Source organism: Notothenia rossii (genome assembly GCF_949606895.1).
Source record: "Notothenia rossii genome assembly, chromosome: 7".
NCBI lineage: Eukaryota > Metazoa > Chordata > Actinopteri > Perciformes > Nototheniidae > Notothenia > Notothenia rossii.
Genome location: NC_136905.1, coordinates 23,576,115 through 23,585,470, shown reverse-complemented (window position 1 = coordinate 23,585,470; position 9,356 = coordinate 23,576,115). Strand labels below are relative to the sequence as shown.

The following is a 9,356-nucleotide window of genomic DNA, read 5'->3' as shown; positions in this document are numbered from 1 at the left end:
ACCCAGGAGCACACACTCTGCTGCCAACAACACACGTAAACTCACAGGCTTCATTAAAACACTGCTGTTCAACATAAATCTTTTTTTTGTAAAAATATTGGCACAACGCTGCAGTTTTAGGCAAAATATGCAATTCTTCGGTGCAATTATCCTGACCTAATGAATGGATACAATTACTAGAAACTTTTAAAAAGTAATATGTTGGTCAAAATAACCAGCAAATAAAGACCAACGGACTAAAAGGAATCAAAACTGTCCAGATCAGGGTCATGGTCCTGTGTCTAACGGTACGTCCACAAAGCGGCTTTGGAAAAAGCTTGCCGGCGGGCGTGTCTGAAGCACGACCAACAACCAATCATATGAATCTCCCGCCCCTGACACACAAGTAGCGGTTTGATTGGCTAGAGCTTGTACTGGCATATGATTTGATTGGCTGACGCTTCCACCGAAGCTTCAGAAGATTCAAAAGTTGAACATTGCTCAACTTTTGAATCCTGAGATGCCTGGAAATCTCCGCTTTGCTTCCCGCAATGCAGTTCGGCGAAAAGTCAGGCCAAGTGACGTCACCCCATTCAAAGTGAATGGGCAGAAACGTTGGAAGATTTTTTTAACGCTGCTGTGTGGACGGGCCGTAAGTGTGTAATGGCATAGGCTGATTTTATTGTTCTTATCTTTGTTTTATTTGTATTTTACTTTGTTTGAATTCTTCTACAGTATATCATTGTTTGACTTTGTTTACTTTATCTGACTCCTGCCCTCAATGATCTCTCTGACATTAAAATAAATAAATGTACTGAATTATAAGATGAGATGCCAAGGCATTTTCAAATGGATCCAAAATATTTTTTATTACATAGTCATTTGTGTATTCCAACACAACCAGGAAGGTCATGCTATTGGTTTAATGTTAGCGTATGTTAGATAAAATGCTTAATGCATGACTCCCTGACACGAGACATTGAATTGTGTGTGTTTGTGGTTTTGAGTGTGTCTCTATGAGCCGGTACATGTATGTCAGTATGAGTTGAGTGGGAATGTGTTATGGGGCAAGGTAACAGTGATCTTGCCTTAGACTGCACTGTAAGAGCTTCTGGTTCACCAGTATGTGCCCGTTTGTCTTTCCCTGATGACAGACAGATGTTAGTGCTATAGAGCCTATGCCCACGGCGTGTATGTGTGTTGTATTCCTAAAAAAAGAAACTTTATGCACAACCTGTGTGTGGTTTTGCCTCTCAGCAAAGTATTAACACTTCCTCAAGCATCACAATGAGTGGTGACCTTTTCTCTCTCTACAGAGGACACATGATTATAATGTTCCAGATATTAGCTTGTGTTAGATCTGCTACATGTACTGTTCAAGGTTCACATAAGCCATACACTGGTTATTGGTAATCTATTAAGATTTTTTTAAAAATATATATATATTACGGCCGGGACTTTAACGCGTTAATTAAGATTAATTAATTACACACAAATTAACGCGTTAAAAAAATGTACGCATTTTAATTGCACTTATTTTTGCACCGCGGAACGTTTCTCACTGGATGAGTTTCAGGGGTACCGATTATACTGGAGCACCAACTAACGTTCATTACTTCAGACAACAACAAACCACAGTGAACAATAGTCAAACGTGAACGAAGAAGCTGATGAGACCGCTTTGGTTGGCCCCGTGAATGGGACATTTTGTTTTAAAAAACGGACGGATGGAAGCGTCAATAAGAGCACGGTTGTTTGCAAATTATGCAAAAAGGAATTCGCATATCACCGCAGCACATCAAGCCTCAAGTATCACCTCAATGCAAAACCTATAGCAGCTAGCGTGGAAGCTAGCGTGGACGTTAGCCCGACTCGGAGTACAAGGACCCACACCCAATTCGCGTTGATCAAACAGTGGCCTATGCAACAGAGAGATTTTATTTTTCATCAGGATATTGGAAGAATAGGAGGGATTGAGGTCAATCACTGGCACTTTTTTATTTTATTTTAAATGGTACAGTACACTTTATGTTGAACTATTTATTATGTTGTTGGTGCAACTGGCACTTTATGTTGAACTGTTTATTGTTTTGGCCAAGGTTATTGAGAGAGTTGGACTGAAATGTATTAGATTTCTTAAATCAACTGTTGGTAAATCAACAAAGTCTGTTATGGCCTCTGAAGCAACAGAAAGATGTTTTCTAATAGTCAGGGTTTCCAATGTTCTGAATGTACTTGAAAGTATTGTGTTTTACTTAAAAAACAAAGTGTTATAGTTTACAGAAGGTCTACCTACCTATAGGCTACCTGAATCTCTGAAATGTACTATATTCCTAAATATGCTATTGCTACACTTTATGGCAAAAATTGCACTTTTCCGTTGGTCTTGGTTAAGTACCATCTTGAAAAAAATAAACAATGTTTTGTTGCTCAAGCTTATGTATTCAGTCATTATTCAATGGTATACTAAAATCCATGTGAAAAAAAATTGCTTCTCACTGTTCTCAGGTCAAATATTTATATGCGATTAAAAATGCGATTAATTGCGATTAATTTATTACAAAGCCTGTAATTAATTAGATTAATTTTTTTAATCGAGTCCCGGCCCTAATATATATATGTACGTACAGTGGGGCAAAAAATTATTTAGTCAGCCACCAATTGTGCAAGTTCTCCCACTTAAAAAGATGAGAGAGGCCTGTAATTGTCATCCTAGGTATACCTCAACTATGAGAGACAAAATGAGAAAAGAAATCCAGAAAATCACATTGTCTGATTTTTAAAGAATTTATTTGCAAATTATGGTGGAAAATAAGTATTTGGTCAATAACAAAAGTTCATCTCAATACTTTGTTATATACCTTTTGTTGGCAATGACAGAGGTCAAACGTTTTCTTTAAGTCTTCACAAGGTTTTCACACACTGTTGCTGGTATTTTGGCCCATTCCTCCATGCAGATCTCCTCGAGAGCAGTGATGTTTTGGGGCTGTCGCTGGGCAACACAGACTTTCAACTCCCTCCAAAGATTTTCTATGGGGTTGAGATCTGGAGACTGGCTAGGCCACTCCAGGACCTTGAAATGCTTCTTACGAAGCCACTCCTTCGTTGCCCGGGTGGTGTGTTTGGGATCATTGTCATGCTGAAAGACCCAGCCATGTTTCATCTTCAATGCCCTTGCTGATGGAAGGAGGTTGTCACTCAAAATCTCACGATACATGGCCCCATTCATTATTTCCTTTACACGGATCAGTCATCCTGGTCCCTTTGCAGAAAAACAGCCCCAAAGCATGATGTTTCCACCACCATGTTTCACAGTAGGTATGGTGTTCTTTGGATGCAACTCAGCATTCTTTCTCCTCCAAACACATCTAGTTGAGTTTTTACCAAAAAAGTTCTATTTTGGTTTCATCTGACCATATGACATTCTCCCAATCCTTTTCTGGATCATCTAAATGCTCTCTAGCAAACTTCAGACGGGCCTGGACATGTACTGGCTTAAGCAGGGGGACACGTCTGGCACTGCAGGATTTGAGTCCCTGGCGGCGTAGTGTGTTACTGATGGTAGCCTTTGTTACTTTGGTCCCAGCTCTCTGCAGGTCATTGACTCGGTCCCCCCGTGTGGTTCCAGGATTTTTGTGATCATTTTGACCCCACGGGGTGAGATCTTGCATGGAGCCCCAGACCGAGGGAGATTATCAGTGGTCTTGTATGTCTTCCATTTTCTAATAATTGCTCCCACAGTTGATTTCTTCACACCAAGCTTCTTACCTATAGAGAACCGCAGTGACGCATCGTAAAACCCGGAAGTAAACTTCTTCCGGTTCCTTCTTGAAAAACCAATGCAAATTCTCCATAGGATTTTGGAAAATAGCTCGAAATAAGGTCTGTGGTTGACACACATTTAAGAGAGGGATCACGTTTTGTTCAGCCGGATAATCTCCACATGTCAACCCTACTTTTATAATTTTTGAATCATAAATCTAGTCGCCAAAAGCGAAATGCTAACGTTATGCTATAAACGAACTACAAGCCAGTACAGCAGCAGGGTCGCACGACTTCAACGTCACGCCAACTTAAGATCGTTTCAACTGACTTGCACTGAAACTGCACTTTGAACACTTTAAATATATTAACATTTTAAACTGTATACCCCGGTTATCTAAGCCCGTTTTGTTTAATGTATACCACGTTTATCTAGGCCCTTTTTGTTTTATGTATACATGTCACACTGTGGGAAACGATATTTCGATATTTCTGGATGTATAACACATGTAGAATTTTTGACAATAAAGCTGAATTTGACTTTCGTGTGCTTGCATATTTTAACAAAGATTTTCATTTTAGCCACACTGAATTTAACTAGAAGTCATGGCTATGTCAATTACCAGTCTGATATCGTTTTACAAAGATGACAAGAAGAGTGTAGATAGAGGAGAGAACCACTACAAGTCAGGACACGTTACAGTGCAGCCTAGATGGAGGTGTGCTTACCGGTGTTGTCAGGGCTAGCATGAGGGACAAGGTTTATAGGTGAGTAGTGATAGCAAGAGTACCGTTAACCTAGAGTTAATTTATTCACATTAATTCCCATCAACAAATCAATTGTATGCGTCACATGAAATCTTTATTAGGCAAGGCAAGGCAAGTTTATTTATATAGCACTTTTCAACACAAGGCAATTCAAAGTGCTTTACAAAAAATGAAAGACATTAAGAAAATGGCATTTAAAATCAGTCATTAAAAAGAAAAGCTCATAAAATAAACATTAAAAGAAAAAATACATGGATAAAAGTTACAGTGCCGTCTAAGATATGAATAGTTCAATTAAAAGCAGCGACAAAAAGAAAAGTCTTCAGCCTGGATTTAAAAGTAGTAAGAGTTGCAGCGGACCTGCAGGTTTCTGGGAGTTTGTTCCAGATATTTGGAGCATAAGAACTGAACGCTGCTTCTCCATGTTTAGTTCTGACTCTGGGGACAGAAAGCTGACCCGTCCCTGAAGACCTGAGAGATCTGGATGGTTCATAATTTAGCAGGAGGTCAGAAATGCATTTTGGTCCTAAACCATTCAGTGCTTTATAAACAGCAGCAGTATTTTGAAATCTATTCTTTGACACACAGGAAGCCAGTGTAAAGACTTCAGAACTGGAGTGATGTGATCCTCTTTAACCCGCTGACAAGAGAGCCCACCTCCGAAGATCGTGACTGACTGAGGGACAGACTCGGAGGCAGGTTCTCAGGAATTTCTTGGCTTCTCTCCCCCGAGCCAGAAGAGGAACACTACAGCTTGGAAACACTTACTGTTCCTGAAATGATCAAATCTGTTGGGCATCAGGGACCTGAAGCAATTGTGGCAAGCATGGCATTGTCTGAAGAGCAACAGAGGGCAATTCAGGTGGCTACCACTGGTCAGCGAACCAACCCAAGCTGGCATTTGTTCAGGAAAGGAAGGTTGACTGCCAGCAACTTTGGAGCGTTCCTGAGGTCAAAGCGTGTGACTGCTTCCTTTATTGCCAGGGTGCTAGGGCAACAACAGGCCCTTGATGGTGTTTTGTCTTTACAGTGGGGGACTATGAATGAATGTGAGGGCGTCAGGGCATTCACCACTGCAACCCAGATGCAGGTCCATGAGTCAGATTTGTGGCTCTCCCTATCAGGAATGTTGGGGGCATCTCCAGATGGTCTGGTAGGGTCTTCCGCTGTGCTGGAGGTAAAGTGTCCCTACGGAGCAAGGGAAATGACAATTAGTGAAGCATTGCAAATCAAGGGCTTCTGTGTCAGTAAGGAAGGAGAAACATTCAGCCTGCGTGAGGAACATCCTTACTGGCACCAAGTGCAAGGTCAGCTTCACCTCAGTGCAAGGAAGAAGAAATACAAAAATTGTGAATTGTTTTTAATTTACATTTACTCGCCTTTGCAATGTTGTGGTTGTTAGAGTGTTAGGTTTCCTGTCAGCTTGTCTGTTGGGAAGATATCAAATATTAGTTTCATGGAAGTCACATATACTGTAAGAGCATTAAGACATACAGTACATAGGCTAAAACAAAACATCTAAAGATATAACCTTGCACTTTGATTGAACTAAAGAAATAAATGGTAGATTAATCCATATTGAAAATAGGTGTCAGCTGCTATACTAATTATAATAGTTATATTTCTTAATTAATTAAGATAAGATATGACTGTATTGATCCCAATTTGGGAAATGTTTGTGTTGCAGCAGCATAACAAGAAAAACAAAATATAAGTTATTATATATACAAAAGTATGTGAGGGATGGAATATTAAATTGAATATAAATGTAAAATGTACATGTGATTTTACGTCCAAGAGAAGCTATGGAGCCGAGAGTTCTCTGCCAGCCAGAGGTGATTTGTTATTAATTCAATATGTCAAACTGATTTCCCTGGCTACAATCTTTAGTTACATGGTGAAACGTTATGCTGCTTGTACTAATAAGACTTATCATATAAGCCACACAGGTTTTAATAGGATGTATTCATTATCTTTACTTATGTTGCGGTCTTTTCAGCAGCGCCATCTCTAAAACGGCGATACAGTCACTATCCATCATTTACATTTCACCGTGACATGGACAAAAATGTAACGTCAGCTTACCTCATGGCACGAATCCAGACTCTCCTTTGGAAAACATTGGCCGGGAAACGATAGAACAAGCACGTTTCATGCGAAGACCTGTGGCTGCAACCCGGAGCAAAGCAACAAACCATTGCGTAGCTAACTAGTAGCGCTAGCTTTAGCTAACGTTAGCTAACGAAACGAACTGCCGAGTAAAATTGGAAAACACTGGTAATTAATTATTCTATCATTTGTAAAACTACGGTGTTAAAAACGACAATTTCAAAAATACAGATTCTAATGGTCAGATATAGATATAGAGATACTAAAGATAGGCAGGTACCGGTACTTGCTTTCAAGCAGAACACAGGGGGGGGAAAACTTAGCGGGAGTGTTTACGTGTTCGGCATAATGACGTACAACGGCCTCGACAATTTCTGTAGTCCTATTCAGCCATTCGGTAACAACCATCGTTTTTCAGACACGCAAACTCTTCAAAAATCCCCAGTGGGGTCACTGCTGATGTATTTAATGTCGTAGAACAAAACGTGATTTATCTCTTAAATTTGTGTCAACCACAGACCTTAATTCGAGCTATTTTCCAAAACCCTATGGAAAAAATGCATTGCTTTTTGAGGAAGGAACCGGAAGTGCTAAAAAATGCTAACTTACTTCCGGGTTTTACGACGCGTCACTGCGGTTCTCTATTGCAGATTCATCTTCCCAGCCTGGTGCAGGTCTACAATTTTGTTCCTGGTGTCCTTTGACAGCTCTTTGGTCTTGGCCATAGTGGAGTTTGGAGTGTGACTGTTTGAGGTTGTGGACAGGTGTCTTTTATACTGATAACGAGTTCAAACAGGTGCCATTAATACAGTTAACAAGTGGAGGACAGAGGAGGCTCTTAAAGAAGAAGTTACAGGTCTGTGAGAGCCAGCAATCTTGTTTGTTTGTAGGTGACCAAATACTTATTTTCCACCATAATTTGCAAATAAATTCTTTAAAAATCAGACAATGTGATTTTCTGGATTTAATTTTTCTCATTTTGTCTCTCATAGTTGAGGTATACCTAGAATGAAAATTACAGGCCTCTCTCATCTTTTTAAGTGGGAGAACTTGCACAATTGGTGGCTGACTTTTTTGCCCCACTGTATATTTTATGTGTGCATTGTAACAACTATTTCCTATCTGCAGCATCAACCGAATTCCCCCTTAGGCAACAGTCTGTCTTTATACAATCTACACCAATTGACTTTTTTGATTCTGATGCCCACTGGTTATCTTTGTTTTTTTACATCCAGCACAACATTATTACTGTCCATCCCTACTGGTGGTGACCTATTGAGGTTGCGTGCATTTGAGTATGGCAAGCAAAAACTGTGATCATTAAAATGCAATGTGTTATCCCTTTTTTTATTCGTGAACTAGGTCCTCATTAATCACCTGCAGACATACCTGCCCCAGACAGAAACTTAACCATTAACTCAACCTTAATACATGTTCTACTGCCTTTAGTGGAGTGTTATTATCTCCCCTGATATGTGTGTGGGACAATTAGTATCTGCATTTGAGAGAAGAGAAAGTATCGTATGTTTGTGTGTGTTTACGCAAGTGTTTGCCTGGTGTCCAGGCGTAGATAAATGATACTGAAGCTAGGAGATGGAGCTACTAGGGGCTGGCCAGCTGCTTCACTTTGACAGCTGCCTCACTGCTGCCTTGTGGGTAATGGAGTTCTTAACCAATTACAACCTGGGGAAATTAAAAACAGTGTCCCACTAGAATAGCTAATCTCCCTCTCTATCACTTTTTTCAATCCCTTTTGCTCCAGCAGCTGCTCACTCTCAACTCCTCCTTGCATACAAATGGACATCCAAACACACACACACACACCTTCCACTCAGCAAGTCCATTTATCAAGGCTAAGTTCTAGTCACCTGGGGATGATTATGGAGATCCAAGCTAATAGCATTCACATCCTTTTATTCTCAACATGCTCCCTTCTCTCCCTCCATCCCTGTGGTCTCCTATTCTTTCCATCTGCCCAAACTCATATATCATTTATTACAATAGTTAATAAGTTAGATCTACAGATACAAAACAAAACACCTGGACCACATCGCAGCTGGAAACTCTGCAGCTCTATAGGGTGTCTGCTCCACACAATGAGATCAATCTATCCGTGTGTTATGGCTGTAAATCAGACAGCAATAGAACACATTTACATTTCTTAGTGCTACATAATCAAATTAAAATAAAGGTATATGATCAAATCTATGATTTAATAAATTATCTTTTGAACATGCACTTTTTAAGGAATAGTGTCATGTTGCTACTTCACTAGCCAACTCGGTGTCCAAGCAACAAAAGAGACTACATGTGAAAAACAACTTGTCAACACTAACAGAGTCTGAAGAGTCTGCCCTTTACAGTCACTTTTACATAAAAAATAGTACTCTTTGCCATCCTCAGTTTCTATTTTTGAGCTAATTTCCTGCATTTGTTGAAAGCTATATTGTGAAATGCCACAGAATGTTGAAAATAAGAAACTACTCAATACGAATAACATTTTCCAGTATATCCAAGGCAACCTTTCTCAAACCAACCTCCTTCAATTCCCATTATCTATTCTCTCCTATTACCCTGAACACACACACTTTGACAATTCACTCGTGAAACGGTGTGACTCTTTGTATTCTGGTGAATGTGGTGTATTGACAGTTTAATTAACAAACCCCTCATACAGAATTTCTGCCGCTGTCAGAAACCACTAGATCCCGTGGACATGCCTCACCACCTCCTACCAA

The 9,356-nt window shown here is 39.9% G+C and overlaps 1 long non-coding RNA gene across 1 annotated transcript; it reads right to left on the bottom strand.

Moving 5' to 3' along the window:
• Positions 1-4,448: 4,448 nt before the first annotated feature.
• Positions 4,449-6,949, bottom strand: LOC307046131. The gene is made up of 3 exons (XR_013810074.1): positions 6,595-6,949; positions 5,889-5,936; positions 4,449-5,697 (listed from the first exon to the last, which is right to left on the bottom strand). It is a non-coding gene; the product is annotated as an uncharacterized lncRNA (long non-coding RNA).
• Between the last annotated feature and the right edge of the window lie 2,407 nt (positions 6,950-9,356).